Raw genomic sequence first — 24,077 nt, forward strand, 5'->3', positions numbered from 1 at the left:
TCCGGCTCACACAGATCAGACTTCTCATCGCAAAAGAGGGGTGGCATGTTGCTAGGGGTTTGTTTTCATTTCTTTAGATTATGACGTTGTTTTTGGAGGTAGGAGACAGTAGCAGAGAGAGACCTGGACGGCAGCCTGGTCACATAGTTCCAATATCAAAGTCCCTAGAGGTCTGGTCGTCCAGTTGTGCAGACTCTAAAATCCCAGAAGGTTCATTGCCAGGTTCAGATGGCCAACAAGCCCCATGTTTACTCTGCATTTCTAGTAAGACTTTCTTAGTTTACAAAAGCTTTTTTTTTTTTGATTACTCCTTTTTATATTATACTCTTCTTATTTTATGGGAGCAATAGTTTCTTGTGCCTCCCTGAGGATATTTGTGTATTTTTAGAATTTCCATCTGCTCCCTGTACAGTCTTTGTTTACTCTACTTGGTGCTGCTATTATTGTTCTATTTCATTTTGGCTTGCTTTGTATGTGCAAATGCCTGGTGACTCTCAGCTCTGTTTATATGAAAGAGTCAACTGGCCAAGGTGCTATGCCTGAGTAGGGTCTGAGCTTACATAAAGCCTACATGGCTTCCTAAGGACTAGTCAGTGTGCTAAAATTTCTATCTGGGAGCCACACATATTAGACGGCCCAAGGCGCTTTGCTCCCACACCTATGAACTCTGAGCCTTTCTAGGTGCTCAACAAGGCACAGGCTTGCTTCCCATCAGCACTATTTAAATATCCTCCTCTCTATTAAGTAACATATTCCATCTGCTTTACCTATATATTAGCAATAAGAAGGTGACTTCTAGTTTAACCTAAAAAATTTAATTTGTGTTTTGCCTACTTCTTATAGTTTAGGGATGTTTTAGGAGGAGTTGTGATCCAGCTTTGGAGAGAGTGAAGCAGGACAGTCAGAGCTTTGAGGACAGACTGGGTTACATAGTAAGTTCAAGGTTAGCCTGAATGTGGGGAGATGGAGGGAGAAAGGGGGGGACCTCTATTTCAACCCAGGACTACATCTCAAAGAAGCATCAGGAGAGAGGAAGATTTGGGGTATGGCATACAGAATTCCACAGGTGTTTGTCCTTCCAAGAATCATTCTTTCTATTCACTCAACTACAAGCTGCGGGTTGCTATGAAGTAACATCACAAAAGGAATACTAATAGAGAGATTCTGTAGATAGTCAAGCTGGTCCAAGCAATCGTCCCAGCCTTTAAACATGGGAGAGGAGGTCAGAGTGATGTGGCAGAAAAGAAGACAGGAGGTCAGAGACATGAAACGTGAGGACTGACTCCCCCACTGCTGTCTGTAAAGGTCAAGGGAGCAGCTGAGAAAGAGACTCACCCTCTAGGTGATGAGAATACTTGTGGCCAAGGAGCAGGGACCTCCCACCTCCTATCACTCTCTAACTGATTCTTTCAGTGGCCTGAATGAGCCTGCCTTAGGAAGGGTTTATATTACTGTGATAAAACACTGAGACCAAAGCAACTTGGGGAGAAATGGTTTATTCAACTTATACTTCCACATCCCTTACTGTTCATTGTTGAAGAAAGTTAGGGCAGAAACTCAAACAGGGTAGAAGCCTTGAGGCAGGAGCCAAGGCAGAGGTTATAATGGGGTGCTTTTTATTGGCTTAATTCCTATGGTTTGCTCAGCCTGCTTTCTTACAGAACCTAGGACCACCAGCCCAGGGATGGTCCCACCCACAATGAACTGGGCCCTCCCTCATTAATCACGAATTGAGAAGATGTAGGCAAGTTTGTCTACAGCTCAATTTTACAGAGGCTCAATTGAAGCTCCTTCCTCTCAGATGACTATAAGCTTTTGTCAAATTGGCATAAAACTAGCATTAGAGGCCTAAGGCAGATTGTCCTTTAAAGATTCCAGATAAGAGCTCTGCCTAGAAGCCTGAAGTTAGATTGAGGGTACCCAATACAGTGCCCAGTCGAGCCCTCTGAACCTGTAGAGGATAAAAGATATTTTGTTTTGTTTAAGTGGCTAAAATTAATTTTCTTTTTTTTTCTTTTTTTCTTTTTTGGCTAAAATTAATTTTATGGCAATGATATAAAGAGTGCAGGGGCGCTGCTGTTTGGATGCAGAAGGAAAGATGGGAGGGGTGAATGCTAAGAACTTTGTGCGTTAACGGAACAGTTCTTGGGCATCCATTTATCCTAAGACTTCAGTTAAGAAGAAATGGACATAAGGTCTCAGTTTGCTTAATCGAGCTTTGAGTTAGAATGGAAGTTATCTCCGAAGGGAGAGACGTTTCAATAGGTGTATTATTTTGTCAATACTCCTGCCCCAGCTCAAATGCAGATGTCTCCCATGGGCCCGTGTGCTTCAGTACGTGTCTTCCAGCTGGTGGTGCTATTTGGTAGGTTGTGGAGTTTCTTGGGTGGGGCCTAGTTGGCAGACATAGTTCTATGGAGTCGGAGTTTAGGGTGTTAGCCTGATCCTGCCAATTACTTCTGCTTATTCACTGACCAGTAACAGGCCACCCTGCAAACTCCCACTGTAAAAAGCCTCCAGCCTGTGATACTCGTTCCCTGTCACTTAATCTTCTGACTTGTGAGCCACAGTAGACTCCTCCCTCCTTTGGTGGCTTCTATCAGGCATATGTTAGACAGAGAGGAAAGTAACCTATGCAGTGCTGCTGCATACCCAAGCTGACTCTGGACTTCTTTTGGCGTGGGATTAGATTTGGCAGAGAACACCGGAGTGCACCTGAGACCATCGTGGATTTGAGAGCAATTGTGTATGGGTCGTGCACTTCCGAAATGCTACGGACGTCCAGAGGGAAACGACGTTGCAGTATGACCAGGGAAGGGGAAAGATGCTGCAGCTGAGTCGTTATGTCGTCTGTCCCACCTCCTAGCTCTGGCCGAGTCCAAACTCATGATTCTTTTGCATCAGCGTCTCACGCTCTAGGATTGCAGGCCTGTGCCATCGTGTCTGGATTTATTATATACTCGTTAGAAATAATTGTCTTTTAATTTATTCGCACGTAAATGGCGATGACCTGAAAATTGACATTTTAAAAAGAAACTGTAACACGCAATCCACATTCTTTCACCTCTCCATTGGCCTCTGGTTCTGTCAGATCTTGGCCGGTTCACGCCATTATCGGGAAGAAAAGAAAAATCCCCAGCCTGTTCAACAGGCACCAGCAGGCTGGAGAAGGAAGATGGATATGTGTTACATGCATATTAATTTCTCTTCTCTTATGCGGTCTCAGAAGTGGAAAAATTCTGTTGTAGTTGAGTGGGTGGTGGCAGCACACCTCTCCACATCTAATTTCATAAATATGTGTTTCAATTACCTTTTGCAGATGAAATATCTAAACCCTGATTCAATTTTCTATTTTAGAGGGGCCATTAATCTGGAAAACAAATAAAGATAGATTAATTTTTAATGCCTATCCCACACTTTCTCAAAATGAAACTTACAACACTAATAGAGCCTTAAATAGAAACTCTGAGCCCCCAAACTTCTGTTTTTCTCTCCAACTGAGCTTAACTTGTGAGGCAGCATCTCAAAGGGTGAGAGTCAAACCCAGGGAACCATTTGCCTTCTGCCTCTTTTGTTTTAAAGCTGAGGATGATGAGATCTTCCCTAAGCAGTTTGACTGTAGAAATGAATTTTTTTTTTCGGATGAGCGCTATTAATAGGAAGAACTTGGACAATAATTTTAAAAGTCAAGGAATAATTGAAACTCATTTAAGGGGATTGTTCAAGGGAACAAATCATTGTAGTTGACTAGATTTTCTGGCTAACTCAAAAATTAACCTAATACTCATAGTTCAACACTTGCTGTAGAAAATATTTTTAAAATGCATTAGCTTCTTTCGTGCCTTAGCATGTACAGAGTGGCGAACATGATTGAGTACTAGATGTTGAAAGTCTCTGCGGGCTCATAAAGACTTTGTGCTTTAAGGTGTACTTCAAGGGTCTAGGAGATTGGGTTGATTGACAGTCAGCTGAGCATGTAATCTGAAAGCATGCGTCTCATTTATGTCTGTGAACCTTGATTTGCTTGACTTTTCTCCTGAAATCAGAGGTAAAAAGTAGTCCTACTAATCAAGGGCTCTAATTCAATTGGGTTAAAGCAACCTTTTTTGTCTGCAAGATCATAATAATGTTCCTCGGGACAGATGTTAAAGGGGTATAGGTGGAGTAGCCAACTTATAGATGACATGACAGTGACTCCAAAGAAAGCTTTCAGCCGTGTATGGGGGCTCACACCTGTCATCCTAGTGAGGACCGAGGAAGGCAGGAAGATCATGAGTTCAGGAATAGTCTGTGTGTACTAGTGAGAACCAGAGCACACTAGACTGTATGATACCTCGTTACAAAAAGAAAAAAAGTTTTCCTTTCCCCTTTTCCTTCATATATGATATATGGTATAATATATAGCATACATGTCATTATATGTATATATATACATATATATACATATATACATATACATATATATATGTATATGTATATGTATATGTATATGTATATATATATATCTCCCTCCTGAGTGCTATGGTCAAAGACATGTACGACCATTCAAACACTGATTTCATCTCTTGCTTGACTTGATACCATATGGGCAAGAGGCACTTCTAATGTTACTAGTCTTCAAACTCATTCATTCATTCATTCATTCACTCATCAAAACCCATAGGCTGCCTGAGATGTGGTGAGCATTGCTTTAAGCACTATATACAAAGCAGATAACAAAGGTGACTTTCTCTTTGGAGCATGCGTTTTTTTGTGAATTGTCACTTTCAGTGTCTACAAAGGCCCTGATTGACTTTTTCATTTACTTTCAGTTAGGGTAGCAGCCTTGGCCTGGGGGCGGGGGTGGGGGTGGTGGGCAGGATTCTTGCATTGTCTCTGTGGCATTCTCTATGGAAATTAGCAAATTAGCTCTTACTCCTTAGAGGAAGATTGTGGGTTCTCTGTAAGATGAAAATAGTGACAACCAACATAACACTTGTATGGCTTTTTACCTTGTACCACACATTGTTTTACACACTCATTTTCCAGTCAGGTTGGGTAATAACTCCATCTTATAACCCCATTAATAACTCCATCTTTAAAATGCCTGGGCAAGACAAGCTTGACTCTTGATCAAGAAATGTGCTTGGAAGAGTGACCTCACACTGACAGGAAGTGTATTTTGTCTTTATTCTAACACACATAATGACTGTGTCTTTTCCCCATCAGTTGGGGTCCAATCTCATGGTTTAATTCATTTAGGTAATGTGAAAAAAAAAAAATGGCAGGCAGGAAACAAAGGAGGGAGGGGAAGCCCAAAATGCTCCAAGGAGAAAAGAATCACTGCTCCAGGCCATCAAATTCCTGGAATACCGAAGTAGGCCTTTGTGTACAGTACTTGGTACCTGGGTAGGGCAATTAAAACATTTGTATAGTTTTGAAGTGGGGGAGATAAAAATTTAAATTCTCTGCTGTAGATAAATTTCATAGTATTTGATAGAAAAAGACTTCTATTTGACACTTCTTGTGAATCCCTCTTTTCTTTCGTTGTTTTGGACTTCCTCAGTCATGGGGAGTAAGTGGCACTCTGCAAGGAGCACATGATAAAGCTGTCAGAGGGTGAGCATTCACAAGGGAACATTCTGTCTGGTACAACTCTCACATATTTCCATCTCTTGTTAGTCTCTGTTCCTAATGATCAACTCAACAAACGATAAGACTCACCTGGAAAAATCTATTCAGATATCATTTATGTTATCCTAGTCCTGGCCTGTTGTCAGATCTTCCTGGGCCCTTCAGTATTTGACCCCTGTAGAGCCTTGCTGATGCATGTGGAAGCCTTTTGTTCCTAACAAAGGAACATCCTGACCTTTCTGTTTGGCCTGGGCTTTACACCTGGGCGGTAACACTGTTAAGTGGTTCCTGGTTTTTGTTTCTGAGGGCGTGTAAGCCTGTTTTTCCACTGTGCTTCCTGGAATTCTCCACCTGGTGAACTTGGGGTATACATTCTGTGAACCTCAGTAAAAATTTTGGCATTCTCGGGGTTGGGGATTTAGCTCAGTGGTAGAACGCTTGCCTAGGAAGCGCAAGGCCCTGGGCTCGGTCCCCAGCTCCGAAAAAAAAGAACCAAAAAAAAAAAAAAAAAAAAAATTTGGCATTCTCAGAACACGAATGTGTTCAAGTATGTGTTTTTCCTTAAACCTCGCAGGCCAAGCCCAGTTCTTGGTACTGTGGTGGCGCGGGCGGCAACAGCCTGTATTTAATAAAAGTTACTTAAAATTTGATTCAAAACTTGTGGTAGTGGTCTTATTCTCACCCAGTGGGATAAACAATAAGGAAGACTGGTGATCTCGGTTCAGCTAGTTGCTGCTGGATTCGACAGTAAGTCTCTCGTTCAATGAAAACCCATGGGTTTGGAGCAATGCATCTTGTATATATTGTTATTTATTTATGAGATAAAGATATCTGGGATAAAAACAGCTGAAGAGAGAGGCTCGTGCGTGGAGAGGATGGACAGGACCAGCCCTGCCCACAGCTCTCTCAGTACTAACTCCTGTATCATAGTCTTAACAGGGGTTCCTTTGTAGAGTTCCACCGGATGCGGTGTCAATTTGATAATGTTTTGTTATGTGTTTGCCTCTTCTTTATGCTGCATACACTCGTTCACAACAAAAAGCACAATTCTGGTAGTTGCTCCAGTCTGGATGGTGTCTGCTTGTGTTTTCTATAAAGTTTACCTGGGGACTTTTAAAGCCTCATAGTTTAAGAGTACATACCCAGGTGATATTAAGCACTTTACTTTTTTTTCATTTGTGGTTTCTATTCAGCTTCCCTTTGTTGAAGTGGCGTTGTATAGCATTACCTAAGCCAAACTAACATCTTCATAATCAGCCATGCCCGCTTTTAATGACCACAGATGGGTCATTGATTGTTGATATTCTTTCAAAGAAGGAGGGAGTAAGGACGATCACTGGACCCTCATCTGAGTATTCAGCCTTTCTTCCAGCCAATTATACACATTCTTCTGTAATCATCATGGTCTTGGAGAGGAGATGGGAAAGCTAGGAGTTAAGCAGCAGCTATGTGAAGACTGTGGCTGGCTGCTTTCGAGTAACACACTCCTGTTAATATATCCTCACCCATGTACATAAGCAAACAGAATAAACTCATTGCTTCTCTGATGTGAACTTTGGTTAAACTGAACTCTCATTTGCTGTTGGGACCTAAGGAGGGGGAGATAGATGTAGCTTAGTTTCCAACTGACTCTGACCCATCTTCACCACCTCTACCAGGGAGAAAATGTTCACACCAGATGGTAAATTCACTTGTTAATGCTATCACATCTCATAGTTTGAAGAAAGGAAACCAGTGAACAAAAGAAAAGGTTAGAAGGATGTAAACATAGAAATTGTTTTAGTAAAAAGGTATTTATTTATATATGGAGATTAAGATGGCTGGATGTTCCCATAATGAAAACAAAGACTAGAAGGCTTTAGGGAGTTATGAAGAATTGAGTAAGTCACTTAAGGTACACAGAGAATGGAACTTAGAGAGTATGCATGTGGTGTTACTGTAAGGTCAAAGATCAACAATTACAGGGGCTGGCTAAAACGTATACATAATCAAAGATTATTTAGAAAAGTTCAGTTATTGAAATATTGTAAAGTAGTGAAAAGTACCAGACTGGTGTAATTGGTCTTCTGGCTACTTAATAACTCTATTTTCAAAAAAATAAAAAGTTGAGGTCCAGCTAGATTGAGATATGAAAAATATGAGCTATTAGGAGAACAGGAAGGCAATTGCTCCAAGAGTCATAATGGAACCTAACTCGTTTGCCACATGCTGTTCTCAGTTTAGCTCATTTATTTTCTGAATAATTTTGTTTAACAAATGAGGACACTGAAGCATAAATTAATAAATTGTCAAATGCCACATAGCTCTTAACTGGCAGCAGTGGAATCTGAACCCAGCCATTCCTGTAGTGTAAAGAAACGTGGTTCATTATTTACCTTCCAACAAGGATGTGATAGGATCCCATTCTCTCAGAAGTCTCCTGTGAATCTACTACAACTTCTGAAGCAATACGTTATGCTGCCTTTCCGGTGACACTGCCATGTGCCTCTTTAATCCTGGGGACAATTTTACCAGATAATGAGGGAGCACCTGACTTGTGAGACAATCACTAATGCTGCTTGCAAGTGAAATTTGTCACATAATTATAAATCTTACACAGCATCAACAAACCTTTTTGAGTATCTTTTTTTTTTTGGTTCTTTTTTTCGGAGCTGGGGACCGAACCCAGAGCCTTGCGCTTCCTAGGTAAGCGCTCTACCACTGAGCTAAATCCCCAGCCCCCTTTTTGAGTATCTTAAAGACTAAAAGTTCACAGAATGTGAGAATCACAGAAATTATCAATACAACACAAAAGTCCAGAGAAAAACAATTTTTTTTTTTAAGAAAAAAAATGATGCTGTGTACATGACTGTTTTGCCTGCCTGGCTGTATGTCTGTGCACCATGTTGGGAGTGTCCAAGGCCAGAAGAGGGACCAAATTTTCAGACAATTATGAACCTCTGTGTAAGTGCTGGGAACCAAACCCAGGTCCTTTGCAAGAGCCATAAATCCTCTTAACCACTGAGCCATTTCTCCAGCCACATCCTCAACAACATTTTTCATCTGTTCAATTTGACCTAGACATAACTAGAATTAATAAAACGAGAAAAACAAAAAGAAAATCCCAAGTGGCAAAGGTATATTCAATAATGACACCTTTTCTTTATTTGTTCTAATTGTTTATTATTATTATTATTATTGTTGTTGTTGTTGTTGTTGTTGTTGTTGTTGTTATTGTTATTTTATGTGTGGCTGTTTCGGCTGCATGAGTCTGTGCACCACATGCATTCCTAGTACCTTCAGGGGAGAGCTTGGGCACTGGAGTTATAGATGTTTGTGAGCCACTGTGCTGGGAATTAAAGCTTGTTTCTCTGAAAGATCAGCAGGCTCTCTTAAGTTCTGAGCCATGCCTCCAGTCTCAACAATGTTTGATATTAAAAAAATAAAGAACAGGACTTTGTTGAGAATTTTATACAAAAGCAAACTGATCCTGGTGAAAATAATTTTGCTTAAATAAGTGAATAAAACAAAAAATTAAAATTCACTATAACATATAGAAAACTGGTCATAAATTATCATAATGGCATTTGTTTGGGGAAATGGATCAGACCTTTTTTTTTCAGGACAAAAATCTGCTAATGTGATAGTCATCTGATAATATTTATGCCACACTGAGACCATGAGCATGAAATAAAACATAGCATGGCACAGCTGAAATTGTTAGTTGTCGATCCAGAATCCATTCTTTCTGTTCTGTTCAAGTACCCACTGCTAATAACCCATGGGCCCCTACAGTTTTGTTTTTTTTTATCAGTTTAGTTTATATAAATGTTTTAGTAGAACTTTGGTAGCATCTCAAACTTTATCTGGCATGTAGACTTTAAAACAATTGATGAGTATTGATTATTTTAATCATAATCTGTGAATTGCTTCTACTTTGTTAGCAGTTGTGAGCACCCATTCAAGAAAACTCAGTCCAGGGGTTGGGGATTTAGCTCAGTGGTAGAGCACTTGCCTAGCAAGCACAAGGCCCTGGGTTTGGTCCTCAGCTCTGAAAAAAAACAAAACAAACAAAAAAAAACAACAAAAAAAAAAAAGAAAAAAAGAAAAAGAAAACTCAGTCCTTCATTTCAATGAACTTGTGTCCAATCAGAGACACACAAAAGCATTCAACACACCGGGATATATCGTAAGAAGCCAAAGATCAGCAATCAGGGGGTTTGCTGTTAGCGAGCACATCTGGAAGCACCGTGCTTGGAACCATCCTGAAAATCAGGTACTATTTCTAGAAAAGAAATGGAAGAGGATATTAAGAAGAAAAGCAAAGCTGGAATCAAATGCTCCTGGCCTTGTGCTCTCCCAATACCGTGACATGAACAGCAACTTTCTCCTGTGTAACAGGGAAGTAGGCGATGTCTCTTCTATTACATCAACCTTGAGGTTAAGGTTTGTGTCTTACTTATTTATCTTTGTAACCCCAGCAGTTACCACAATACCTGTTTAATTAACAGGTACTCAGTAAGTATTTGATAAGTTAATGAAAGGACGGAAGGAATGAATAAAGAAGGAAGACAGCCCAAAGGAAACTCCGGAGTTAGTGAGGCAACTAGTTGGTTGCAAGTGGGGCTAATACAAAGTGCCGTTGGTCCATGCTGGATTTCATCCCACTGATAATGGAGAGATGTGGTGGATTTGTATCAGGATAATTACAAAGAGTTGAAGTGACACTAAGAAAGCAGTAACCTTTTGCTGGCTGACCTAAATGCCTTATATATGCATTGGCTCAGACAGATAGACACCCACTGCCAAACAGTGGACCTGGATGGAGCTTGGGGACTCTTATGGAAGAATAGGAGGAAGGATTGAGGCCCTTAACAGGATAGGAGCTCCACAGGAAGACCAACAGAATCATCTAACCTGGACCCTTGGGGCTCTCAGAGACCGGATCACCTATCAAAGAACATACACAGGCTGGACTTAGGCATCCCTGCATACATGGAGTAGATGTGTAGCTTGGTCTTCATGTGGGTCTGAGGTGGAGGTGCTATCCCCAGAGCTGTTGCCTGCACGTGGGAAAAGTTCTTCTAGCTGGGTTGCCTTGTCTGGCCTCAGTGGGAGAGGAGGCACCTAACCTCACAGACTTGATGTGCCAGGGTGGGGGGGATACCCAGGAGGTCCCACCCACCCAGAGGAGAAGGGGTGTGGGGGATGGGGGAAGACTGTGGGAGGGGGTGACTGGGAAGGGGGTGACTGGGAAGGGGGCTGTGAGTGGGATGTATAGTGAATAAGTAATAAATAAATACAAACACATACACACAAAACAACAACAACAACAACAACAACAACAACAACAACAACGTCATCACTGGCTCTTTGTGAGGATCCAGCTAGTGGACAGGACAAGTTTATACACTCCAGTCTCTGAAATAAGAGAAAGCAGACTTGTCATTGTCTAACCTAAAGAGAAATTAGCAACAAAAAAATAGATACATTTTCTTACCATCCTGTGTTTGCAGCAGTCTTTCCAAGCCTGAAACCTACCCTAGGACAAGTTGCAGAGACAAATGAAATGTTCTGCCTGTTACGGTGAGATCAAGTCTGACTCCATGTTGCTCATTACTCCCAATTAGATAACTCAGAAGCATCTGTTTTTCCATGATAAACTCAGAAGGGATTTTTCTGCTCCCTATCTGGCCTTGTTTAGTTTATCTGAGTATCTCCATTTATTATGGGACAAATAATAACTTCTACCATTGGGTATTCAAGGTCTGCCCACAAATTCTTTCCATCTTTAGCAAAACAGTTCACATGAGTTATCTTCGTCTCTCTTCAGTAGCAGTGATAACAGGGTTCATTTGTTATTCAATAGCTTTTATTTGTGTCATGGCACAGATTGCTTAAGAATTCAGTCTTCGTTTTCTGGTTGCCTGAAATATCATCTGTAGGTATAGTAATAATGTCCTTTTCTTCTGATCAAAATATTACTCCAAAGTACCCTCTTATTTGCTTCAGTGAACTATTTTGTATGTGCGTCTTGGGGGAGGGGGTATTAGAAAATGTGACATTCATTGTTGTCTGTGGCTGAAGTACCGAAAGCAATGAATACTCTCTTCTTTTGCAGCTGAGACACCTCATAATTTCCAAGTCCAAGTTGCAGTACTGAATGGCTTTCCAACTCTAGGGGAAATTTTTCTAGTAAACAGGAGGGAAGGAGAGAAAGAAACCAGGCTTTCAAAGTTTAGTGCCAAGGAAAGATGCTGTAAATTACTGGCTTAGCAGAAGGAGTCCAGGAGGATGAATTGAAAATTCAATCCCCATTTAAGAACACAGAGAATAGGGGGAGGGGGGACAGATGCTACTGGACAGTCGCACGTGAAGGGGTACATTTTGAATTATTCAGAAATGAGAATGACGAAAGGTTTTCTTCTCTGTGATTAGTGCATGCTAGGAAAACCTACCCTGCCCTCACATGTTCCGGCCTAAGGTTCTGCAGTCTCTCCTCACAAATTCTACTCTCTCTTCTGTCTCTTTCTGCTGGAAAGCTAACTCTCTGATTGTGTGTGACATTGGGAGCTGCACTTTGTTTTTCGATCTCTACTATATTCAAGAAACCCATGTTTCCTTTAAAAAAAAAAAGTTATCAAAGTACTCAGTAATCGTCATCCTTGTGATTTCTCTCCCTTTTTCCATTCAAGGACAATGGCACTCAAAGTGGCACAAGGTCAGCTTTTAACTACTAACAACTTTCCCATTTAAAGCTGGATCACGCTTCTGAGATGATAGTGAGCTATATTGTAGATATCAGCAAAGTTCAGACATGCCACGTGGCAGAATGTCATAATAAGTTGTTCACATCAGCTTATGTAAAACCTCTAAAAACTTTTGAAATTACTTTATTTACTTCTTTATTGTGTGGGGTGTGTCTGTAAGAAGTCAGACGACGACTTGTGAGATCTGGATTTGATTAGCTCTCTTTCTACCATGGGGGTCCTTGGAACTGAAGTTGGGCTGTCAAGGCAGGTGCCTTTATTCACTGAATCATCCTGTGGACCTCGGTTTTGTATAAAGTCTTTATGATGAATCCTAAATTTCTATCATGATCTGACATTTGTTATATTAATTTGGATAAAAGAGATAAGTAATCTGCGATGGGACATTTCCTTTCAGGCCTACATTAGCCGCCTCTGTCTTGTCAATGGTCTTCTGGAGTGGATCTGAAGTGGGGCAGTCATAGGTCGGCAGTTCCCTCAGTCTCTGCTCCATCTTTATCCCTGACCTGCTTGTAGGCGAGACAGATTTGGGGTTGAAGGTTTTGTGGGTGGATTGATGTTCCCCTCCCCTTCCTCTGGAAGTCCTACCTGGCTCTAGGAGGTGGCAGCTTCATACTCTATATCCCTCTCTGGTAAGAATTTCAGCTAGGGTCACAACCATATACTCCCCATTTCCTCCCCATCCCAAGCCTCCAGCTAGTTACCAGAGATTCCCATTTTCACCCCTTGTCCTCTCTCCACTCCCCCTCTCCTAGCACCTGATGGACATCCCCACTCTCCTCCTCATTCCCTCTCCTCTCTACCCAGGTCCCTCTCTCTATCGACTCTTTAGTTTCCCCGTCTGAGTGAGATTCATGAATCCTCCCTTGGGATCTCCTTATTTCCTCTGGGTTACCTCACTCAGGATGATAGTCTCAAGTTCACGATGTCTTTGTTTTTGTTTTTTTTGTTTTTTTTTTTTTTTGTTCTTTTTTTTCGGAGCTGGGGACCGAACCCAGGGCCTTGCGCTTCCTAGGTAAGCGCTCTACCACTGAGCTAAATCCCCAGCCCCGATGTCTTTGTTTTTAATAGCTGAATAGTATTCCATTACACGTGTAGCTGTACCACATTTTCTTTATGTATTCTTGAGTTGAGGTACAACTAGGTTGTTTCCAGTTTCTGACTATTAGGAATAAAGCTGCTGTGAACTTAGTTGTGCAAGTGTCCCTGTGGCATAGTGGGGCATCTTTTGGGTATATGCCCAAGAGTGGTATAGCTAGGTATGGAGGTAGAACTATTTCCAGTTTTCTGAGAAACTATCAAATTGATTTCCCAAGTGGTTGTACAAATTTGCACTCCTACCAGCAATGGAGGAGTGTTCCTCTTGCTCTACATCCTGGCCAGCCTGTGCTGTCACTTGAGTTTTTGATCTTAGCCATTCTGATGGGTGTAAGATAGAATCTTAGGGTTGTTTTAATTTGTGTTTTCCTGATGACTAAGGATACTGAACATTTCTTTAAATGCTTCTTAGTCATTCGAAATTTCTTTGTTGAGAATTTTCAGTTTAGCTCTGCACCCTATTTTTTAAATTGGGTTATTTGGTTTGTTTGGAGTCTAACTTCTTGAGTTCTTTATATACTTTTGATATTAGTCCACTGTTGGATGTAGGGTTGGACAAGATTCTTTCCCAATCTGTAGGCTGCCATTTTGTCTCTTATCTATAGACTCGTTTGCTTTATAGAAGCTGATGAGTTTCATGAGGTCCCATTTATTAATTGCTGATCTTAGAGCCTGAGCTATTGGTGTTCTGTTCAAAATTTTGTCTCCTGTACCAATGTGTTTAAGGCTATTCCCCACTTTCTCTATTATTAGATTTAGTGTTTCCAATTTTATGTTGCGGTGTTTGATCTGCTTGGACTTGAGTTTTGTGCAGGGTGACAAATATGTATCTATTTGCATTCTTATACATGCAGACATCCTATTAGACCAGCATCATTTGTTGAAGATGCTTTCTTCTTTGCATTGTATGATTTTGCCTTTTTTGTCAAAACTCAAGTGTCCATAGGCATGTGGGCTTATTTCTGGGTCGGTCTTTGATTGGATTTCACTGATCAACCTATTTTTATACCAATACCATGCAGTTTGTTTTACTATTGCCCTGTAGTACAGCTTGAGATCAGGAATGGTGCTACCTCTAGAAGGTCTCTTACTATACAGGATTTTTGTTCTATCCTGAGCTTTTTATTTTTCCATATGAAGTTGAGAATTATGCTTTTAAGGTCTATAAAGAATTGTCTTGTAATTCTGATGGAAATTACATTGAATCTGTAGATTGCTTTTGGTAAGATGGCCATTTTCACTATGTTAATCTTACTGATCCTTAAGTATAAGAGAATTTTCCATCTTCTGATATCTTCCTCATTTCTTTCTTCAGAGACTTGAAGTTCTTCTCATACTGGTCTTTCATTTGCTTGGTTGGAGTCACACCAGGTATTTTATATTATTTGTGGCTATAGCGAAGGGAATTGTTTCCCTACTTTCTTTCTTGGCCCATTTATCATTTGTATAATTAAAGGCTACTCATTTATTTTTAGTTAGTTTTGTGTCCATCTACTTTGCTGAAAGTGTTCATTGCCTGTAGGATTTCTCTGGTAGAATTTTGGGGGTCGCGCATATATATATATATATATATATATATATATATATATATATATATATATGTGTGTGTGTGTGTGTGTGTGTGTGTGTGTGTGTGTGTGTATATATGTATATATATTATCATCTGCGAAGCATGATACTTTGACTTCTTCCTTTTCAGTTTGTATCCTTTTGATTTCTTTTAGTTGTCTTATTATTATTCTAGTGAGAACTTCAGTATAAACAATTAGAAATGACTAGAAGAGTCTCACAAGAACAGTTAAAAATGGGCAGCTCTCTCTACTAAAGTTAGTGGAAGTCAAGTCAATAATTGTAGCTCTCCATATTAGTTTTTTGGTTGTGAGTCTAGACTGTAATGGCATACTCATTTAAAAAAATTTTTTTTACATTTGGTTTTACTCATTTTTTTTTTTTTTTGGTTCTTTTTTTTGGAGCTGGGGACCGAACCCAGGGCCTTGTGCTTCCTAGGCAAGCGCTCTACCACTGAGCTAAATCCCCAACCCCGGTTTTACTCATTTAAAAGTGCTATAGCAGTTCCTATGTGCTACAGATTATTGCATAATGTATACGCCAGTGAAATGCAGCAGTTCTATCCTAGGCATGGTGACAAAGGACCTGAAGGTTCTTGGAAAACAAGGTAGATTTTCAAAATTCCTAATCTTTCAGATAAAACTTTAGCAAAGACCCCTCACATTATAATCATAGATTCAGAGATCAATCTAGTGAGTTGCATAATTATATTTCATAAAACCTATCCATGAGTTCTCTCAACTTACAGTGCCTTTGACAATTCAATTAGAAATGAGTCTAAAAGGAAGTAAAAGAACCCAGAAGTTATTCTAAAGAGTACTCTGCCTCAACTCCCAAATGCTTATGTCTCCATCTAATGCAAAATGCATTTAGTCAATATCAAAGTTCCAACATTGCTCCACATAGAGAGTCTCTCTAAGACTCCTGACAAACTTATACCTATTGGTACTCATTAAAAACAAAACAAGTTAATATACTTCCAGTTTTCCCACAGTATAAACATTGCCATTCCAATGGTGAAGGAGACATAGACATGAAGAACTGAACCAAAACAAGACCAAGCCCTAGTAGGGCAGACATTAAATCCTCTAGTTCCTTGTGTGGCATCTGTTACACACAGTGGTAGATGTGCACTCTTATGCACTTAGCCAGCCCCACCCCTCTGGCCTTGCTGGTTGCAGCTCACATGACCTTTCTCCTGGGCTGGCTCTGTTCGTTGCTTATGGCTTTCCTTGGCTAATTTCCCATGTTCTTGTCATCTCTGACTTTCTGGAATCTTCATGTCAGCTTGAGGATAACTTTTACAGCTTCACATAATTGCCCTTTCCAGGGGACTTCCCACAGGGATTCTAATCTTACTACATATTGCCTGGCTTTCAAGACTTCCTTTGGATATCAGTGGACATTTCTGTGGCCCCTCAATGTTTGAGATCTGCATGACTACAAAGTCAGCATCACTTAGATGATAATGAAAAGATGATTACTACCACAAAGCACATATAAAAGAATGGTAACTGCACTTCAAATTCTGTGAAAATACTGAAGAAGGTACATGGTCTAGTTAGCTGTTCTTATAGCTGTCCTAATTATAAATGTAAGCTTCCATTTGTTGTCATATAAGTTATAGTGCTAATATAACCATAGTTCAAAATGGTAAGGAGGTAAGAAGGACATCTTCTCTTTGTAGTTGTTGATTGTATTGATGTAAGTACTTCTTAGGGTTACTTGTACCCAGATCTACTAATGTAAAAAGCGTAAGGTGTCTTGAAATTTCTTCACATTCACAAATCTCATTTGCTAAGAACTCCCACTTGTTATGAGGCATTTTAAAAGCATTATGAATCATCTTCACTTCATCTTTATGATTTCCAAGCTTTTGTTGACAAGCATTTTACACGGGTCTGGTCTTATGTGGAGTTGTTGGGCTGGAGTATGTTTGAACCTGGATGTAGCCTGTCTTCTGGAGTCCTGCTTCTTGGTATAGCACTGGGCCAGCAGTAGTGTGCTAGAAGCTTGTCAGAAATGCATGGCTTTGGGTGCTAGCTCAGACCCATTGAATCGGAATCTGCTTTTTAATAAGGTTCCAAGGCAAATCACATGAATGTTACGGACAGAGACGTGCTGCACTGCAGAAGGAATCGTGTATAGCGTTTAAGGGAATATCTGAAACTCATATGTTGTAATATTTTAATGCACAAAGGAACAGGAAGAAACTTAGCATAAAAATAGGAAGAAAAGTTTCTCAGAAGCCATATATATATATATATAAATATATATGTAAATATATATATATATGTAATGGCTATTCTTGGTTGTTAACTTGATTATCTCTGATTACAATCTGATTACAATGATTTGCTTAATTTGAAGCAGGAAGATCCTCTTTCAGGTGGGAAGACATAACTTTTTTTTTTTTTTTGGTTCTTTTTTTCGGAGCTGGGGACCGAACCGAGGGCCTTGCGTTTCCTAGGCAAGCGCTCTACCACTGAGCTAAATCCCCAACCCCGGGGAAGACATAACTTTAATCCAGATCATTTGAGCTTGGAAAATCCACCTCTAATCTGGGCCACACCTTCTGCTAGAAGCTTATATAGAATGTGGAAGCTTTGGCTCGTTGCCTGCATGCTCTTGCCTTGCTAGCAAGTCCATTCCTTCACTGGCATTCATGCCTACTTCTTCAGAATTTCAGCATCTACTAAAGACCAGCTGTGATACCCAGCCTCATAGGCTGAACAGTTACTGAATTCTTGAACCTTTCATTCATAGGCAGCCATTGTTAGACTAGCTGGAGAGCAGCCTGTAAGTCATTCTAATAAATCCCATTTCTCTCAATATATAGAGATTCATTCTTTGTTATGCTAGAGAATCTTGACTAATACAAAAAGTATAACTATTGATCAATGTCAAATATTGTAAAAGACCAGGAAACACATGTCTGCAGGTGCTACTAGATTGAATAGTAATAGGTGGTCCTAATGTTGGGAGGAAGACAAATCAATAAGTAATGGCTAGCTGGGCATGGTGGTACATACTTCTAATTACAGTACTAGGAAGGTGGAGGCAGGAGGATTGAGAGTTTGAGGTCAATCTGGGCTATGTAGCAATCTGAAGGGCAGTCTGAACTACAGAGACCCTGTGTCAAAAAAGAAAAACAAACAAACACAACGAAAGGAGTGCTGAATATTTTAAGTTGCCTGAGAAATCTAATCTCTTGGGTAGCCAGCAGAAAAGGAAATGGCTTTTTGTGCTGGAGCACCAGGAGAAGGCAAGGTATCTTAGTTAGGGTTTCATTGCTATGAAGAGACAACAAAAAGACAACATTTAATTGGGGCTGGCTTACAGTTTCAAGGCTCAGCATCATCATCATATCATCATGGTGAGGAAACATGGCAGTGTCCAGGCAGACATGGTGCTGGAGAAGAAGCTTGAGAGTTCTACTTCTTGATCTGAAAACAGCCAGAAGGAGACTTTCTTCTGCAGGCATCTAGGAGGAGGCTTTCTTCAACACTGGACAAAGACTGAGCATAGGACCTCAAAGCCCATCCCCACAGTGACACACATCCTCCAACAAGGCCACACCTCCTAATAGTGTCACTTCCCATGGGTCAAGCATATTCAAACCACCACACAAGGGGAAGAACAATTGCTGAAACCATGCTGGGGAACAGTTCTCCTATTCTGTCAGTGGGAGAGCTCACAGTACAGGGATGGAGGGCCTTTAAGTGGAAGAAGACATATTTATCTGCCATAAAGCTGAGAAAGTCCACTTCCTGTCTTCCACCCACTAGTCTTACTTCAGACCCCCCAAGTCGATTGAATTTATACTCTAGAAACTTCTAATTGCCCTCAACTGACCAATATCATGGATTTTTTATCCTGCAACATTTGAAAGCATTAAAAATTCACTTTGATAATAAACTGTTTTTTTAAAAAAAACTAACAGTATTTAAGTAGCATACCAAATAGAAAACAGAAGACATACATTAGAAGTGTGTACTTTGAAGAGAGCTAACATATGTATATGTCCGTGTATCTACCACTACAATTAAGATATAGATTTCCATCATGCCAAACTGCCCTCCATGTCTGCCTAGGAGTCTCCTCTGCCTCCAGTCCCAGGCAATCCCAATAACTTAATCTGAGTTATTCACAGTCATTTCCTTTTTCCTTACTTCTGACTTTTCTGCGAATTGTCACACACATCAAGTTTGTTCCCGTTCACGGGTAGGTAGGACTTCCTTGAGTTGCTGAGTCATGATCTCTTTATCCACTAATCTGTTGATGGATATGTGTGGTGCTCTGGGTACTTTGAATAAAGCTTTCATACACATATATTTGAGGAGAGATGTGGTTCCATTTTCCATGGATAAGATTCTAGGAGTAAAATATTTATTGGTGGATGGATGTTCAAGACATTGCCTAGTGTTTGTTGTTTCAGCAGCACACATGCTAACATTGGAACAATCCACAGTCCCTTTGACAAACAAATTCATGAAGTATTTCATATTTTAAAAAAGAAAGGAAAGGAAAGGAAGGAAGGAAGGAAGGAAGGAAGGAAGGAAGGAAGGAAATGACCTGATCGTTTTTTATAAAAACCATGTGTGAGAGCTCCACTTATTCTTTCTCATTGATCTTTAATTCCAGGCATTCTGGTGGGTGTGCATTCATGGCTCATGGTGATTTTAACGTGAACCATTTACTAATCGTATGAAGAATGTCTTGTCCCGCCTACCATAGCAGCAGGCAGATTTAATTCCAGCACTCTGTAGGCAGTGGCAGGTGGATCCCTAAGTTTGAGGCCAACTTCATCTACAACAGATTGAGTTCCAGGATATTCAGGACTACACAGAGAAACCCTGTATCAAAAAAAAACAAAAAACAAAAATCAAAACAAAAAGAATGTTTGTCCTTATTTTCAATCCTCTATCTTCTTTTGTTGTTTGTTTTTTAAAAATAAAATGTGTATATATGGATTATATACATGCAATTATGGTACTATGTTAATAAAACCAATACTTGTTATTTTCAATTACTTAATAAGTTTGCTTATGCTTCTCTATTTCCTATTATAGTAAATATTAACACAAAACATAAAGCACATATCTGGAGGGCTCCTCAGCCATTGTCTAGAATACAAGGGTACTAAGAAAGATGATCCACGCCTATAATCACAGCAACTTGGGAGGCCAAGGCAGAAGGGTCAGTCTTTATGAACTGTGAGCTCAAGGGTAACATGGGCTATACAGGACTACACAGTCAAAGAGTTTATAAATTTAAAAACAAAATAAACTTAAAAGTGTTCTGGGATGAGAAAAAGGTAAGAACCACTGTTCAGAAGAACCTACGTGTGTTCCATATGTAAAAGACACTGCTTGACTTCATCACACAGAGGTTCCAATAACGCCTATGAGCACAGAAACAGCAGACACCATGTTAGAGTGGCTTTAAGACTCCTCTTCAACACCACCTTCTCCAAACACTCCCCAAGAGTAGTTCCCACTAGCAGAAAATGACACAGACTTGAGGGAGCATGGGAACCGACAGAATTTGACCACACATTTGCCTCTGATGAGATTTTACTACTGTTTTTGTCCACATTTGTTGTAAGGACTAACTTAGCTTTAGATTTGAAAGTTCCACACCTAAATGTTCATATGCATATAGACATGTGTGCTTTATTCGTTTCTAATATTTCCTTAGTGTAGAGCTGTACACATTCTTTATGTACATTGGGCCTCTGTCCTTCATCAGACGTATGTAGGACAAACATTCTCTCAACTCGTGAGCTTCCTTTTCTGTTACTTATCACTCTACTGACAAAGCATAAAATCTTAGTGCTAATGATGTCCAATGTTTTGTGTTTTGCTTTCTGATCTGTGTTTCATGCGCCTGTTAAATTCCTGCCTACCTCCAGACTGGGAGCATTTCTCTCAGAATGATGTCTCTTACTTAGCATGGTCCTCCTTCACATAGCACTGCGCCAATGTATCTTTCTACAGTCCGTTTCCTATCTCTGACTCTTCCTGTCTCTCGAGCTTGGACGTTTCCAAGCTTTCTCTCGCTTTGATTGTAAATACTGTGTACTCATCAAAGCAAACTTAGAGAGAAGATGAAGTGAAGGCCTAAGAGTAGCGCCCGTTCTGTGTGGTGGTTGAACACGATGGTTAAAGGAAGAAGCTAGAGAGCAGACTGTCTGCACTTGAATTCCATGTCTGCTACCTTCTGGTTGTGGCAGTGGGTAGTATTTTACATGGCAAAGAATTCACGAGAGGCTCGGTAGCACTTTGTACTGGGATTTTTGTGGCTGAAAAGTATGCAAAGCAAAGATGTGCGTTCCCAGAGCACAGAGATAGCAAGCACCTGTTGGGAAAGTTCTTTTGTCTCTGAGAGAAAAGTATGTCAACAATGTGAAATATCTCTGCTCAGGGAAGGCTCTGAGTCTTATGGCCCTAGGTGGTTTATGTGGGGTTTGTAGTGCAGGTGTATCCAGTTATCCAGATCTGCCTTGGCCTCCAAATCTCAGGACCCAAAACTAAGGGATGTTGTCAGCTTTTTTTTTTTCTCTTGAAGATTATAAGCTACTTTAGGTACTCTAGGAGGCGGGAGGGAGAGGCGTGAATAAGGGAGGGGGCAGCAAAGAAGAAGCCATCGACCTTTTGTTTGAATGCTCTTGGATTCCCGAATTTGGACAAACAAGTGTACACCTCTCTTTCTCAGCTTCCTCCTGGGCTCCATCTGTCTTGGTTGCCTTTGTCTGAAAGTACAGATTGAGGTAACGTGGGATGTCAGGCTATTTGTTTGCATGGTTATTTCAGGAAGTAGAAATAAGAAAAGAAATGAGACAGGGAAGAGATGAGCCATAGGGAAGGAGTGGTCGTGAGCTATTGAGCAGCCGAGGATTGATCCCCCCGACCAACCTCTGAGCATAAAGTGCCCAAGAAAGGGTCCTCCACAGTACAGGGGCAGACCAGGACCAGGGAACCAGTGATTTTGTCTGCTACCATTTGAGAGATCAAACCTACTCTTCTACTTGTCTGTAAGGAAAATGGGGAGGTGAAGTTTGGACACTTTAAGGCGAAGCTGCCATCAGTACACAGACCATTACACATGCACTCTCATGCACAGGAAGAGGGGTGAGCCAAGAGCACAGCATACAGAGTGTGGAAAGCAGGAAGGGGCCGATGCCGAGCACCCCATTCTGCGCATCACTTCCTGGTACATAGGCAGCCATTTTCAACCTTCTATGGCAAAGAGGGAAGACCTGAAGGATTGACTTCTCCAGTTTTGGAAGAGTTGTTTGCTTGTTTACTTTCATTTACCAATATTATTCCAGAACAAGGGGTTCTACAATACCAGGTCAACTTGTGGAGCAGACCCAATAAACTCCTATTCTGGGTTCCAGCTGTCCTTAGATAGAGAATGTATCAGATATTAAACTGACAAGAAGAACGAATAATACACTTGTTCTTAGCCCGAAGTCCGGGAAGTGCCCAGTCTCGGCTTTTTTGTTTTGTTTTGTTTTGTTTTGTTTTAACTCAGAGATATCCATCTTGTGCCACCATGTCAGACCTCAGTCTTGGTTCTTGACACATTAACATAATTTAAATTGTTTCAAACTTTCCTAATAAAACTATCTTATTTGTCACAGACCCAGGCAAAGCTTTGCAAGTTAAAACTAGAGCTGTTCTCAAGATCAAAGGAGTGCTACACCAGCTCTATCCCAGTGAACGCCCCCAGTCTAGGGACAGGAACTCCCGCTGTCATCAGAATGCCACAGACCAACAGCTTCTTAATGCTGGGCATTGAGTGTATTTTCATATTTGGTACTTACATACCAAATACTGTGCCAGGCACCTCTGTGCAGGAGGCTTTGCCATACTATTTACTAAGATAGACACCAAAAGTACAAATGAATGACTAAAGAGTAACACATCTATAGCGTACTTTGTTCCACGTAGATCCATTTTTTTTCCAAAAAGAGTACATTTGACCAAAGTATGTGCACTTCAGTTATGAATATGTTGGGCAATCTTTAAAAAATGTTTTTAAACTAACTGAGTTCAGTTAGTGCTGCCGGGATGTGCCTGGGTGCGGGGCCATCTAGGAAGACAAGGGAACACTGTCAAGGGTCACACCTTAAAGAAAACTGACTCTCCCACCAATTGTCAATAACTTCTCAACTAACTAATTGTGAGGGAATGGTGGTGGGAACGGGAAGGGGAGGAGAGGGGAGGGGAAGGGAGGGGACAGGTGGGAAGGAACCAGGGCCAGACTTAGTCAAAGCATGTATGAATTCTCAGACAACAATAACAAAATCTTTTTAAAGAGGACATCAAGTTGGGAGGGGATAGAGGGGGGGATGGATCTGGGAGTATGGGGTGGGGGGAATGGGGAGAAAATATGATCAAAGTACATTCCATGAAATTCTCAAAGGATTAGTAAAACACATTGATTTTTTTGAAAAACTTTCATTGTTGAAACCTTTGAAAACATAAAAAGTATAACCAACAATAACCCAGCTCTCAGAAACCCAACTATAAACATTTTAATATATTTTACAATCTTAATTATATATAATGCATATTTTATGAACAAAACATACAGCTTTACAGCCTGACTTCCTAATTTAGTATAATACTACATTTTCCAGAAAGACAATTTTAGATGTTTGGAAAATCTCGCATCCATGTCAGGAACTGGATTTGCCTTTCGCTAACAGCGTTTGGCAATTATTATAAATAATAATTTTGTTTCCTTCGTATTGCCAAAGGTTTCTGGCTTGATGACAATGGTTCGAAGATGTCAGAAGTTTAATCTCTTCAGTTGTCCTCTCTTAGCCCCACATGGCTGTTGCAGTCCCAGCCCTCACCTCACTGATGAAGACATCTAGTTTTCCCCGGGGACCGGCATGCCTGCAATGCCAGCTCACAGGAAGCAGAGGCAAGAAAATCAATCCAAAGTTCTAGGTCAGCCTGGACTACAGTGAGACTGGCTCAAAAACTCAAGGTCAGCCAACCAGTCATTCAATCAACAAAGGCATCTGGATCT

The 24,077-nt window shown here is 40.6% G+C and overlaps 1 long non-coding RNA gene across 2 annotated transcripts; it reads left to right on the forward strand.

Annotated features, from left to right (window-relative positions):
- The first annotated feature begins 1,177 nt into the window (after window positions 1-1,177).
- On the forward strand, window positions 1,178-3,325 carry LOC134485737 (uncharacterized). Of its 2 annotated transcripts, none has more exons than XR_010064000.1 (2): window positions 1,178-1,271; window positions 2,690-3,325. It is a non-coding gene; the product is annotated as an uncharacterized LOC134485737 (long non-coding RNA). The 2 variants fall into 2 exon arrangements; XR_010063999.1 differs by lacking the exon at window positions 1,178-1,271 and adding an exon at window positions 2,156-2,365.
- Window positions 3,326-24,077: the final 20,752 nt, after the last annotated feature.

The sequence above is a fragment of the Rattus norvegicus genome, chromosome 2 (assembly GCF_036323735.1).
Source record: "Rattus norvegicus strain BN/NHsdMcwi chromosome 2, GRCr8, whole genome shotgun sequence".
Taxonomy (NCBI): Eukaryota; Metazoa; Chordata; class Mammalia; order Rodentia; family Muridae; genus Rattus; species Rattus norvegicus.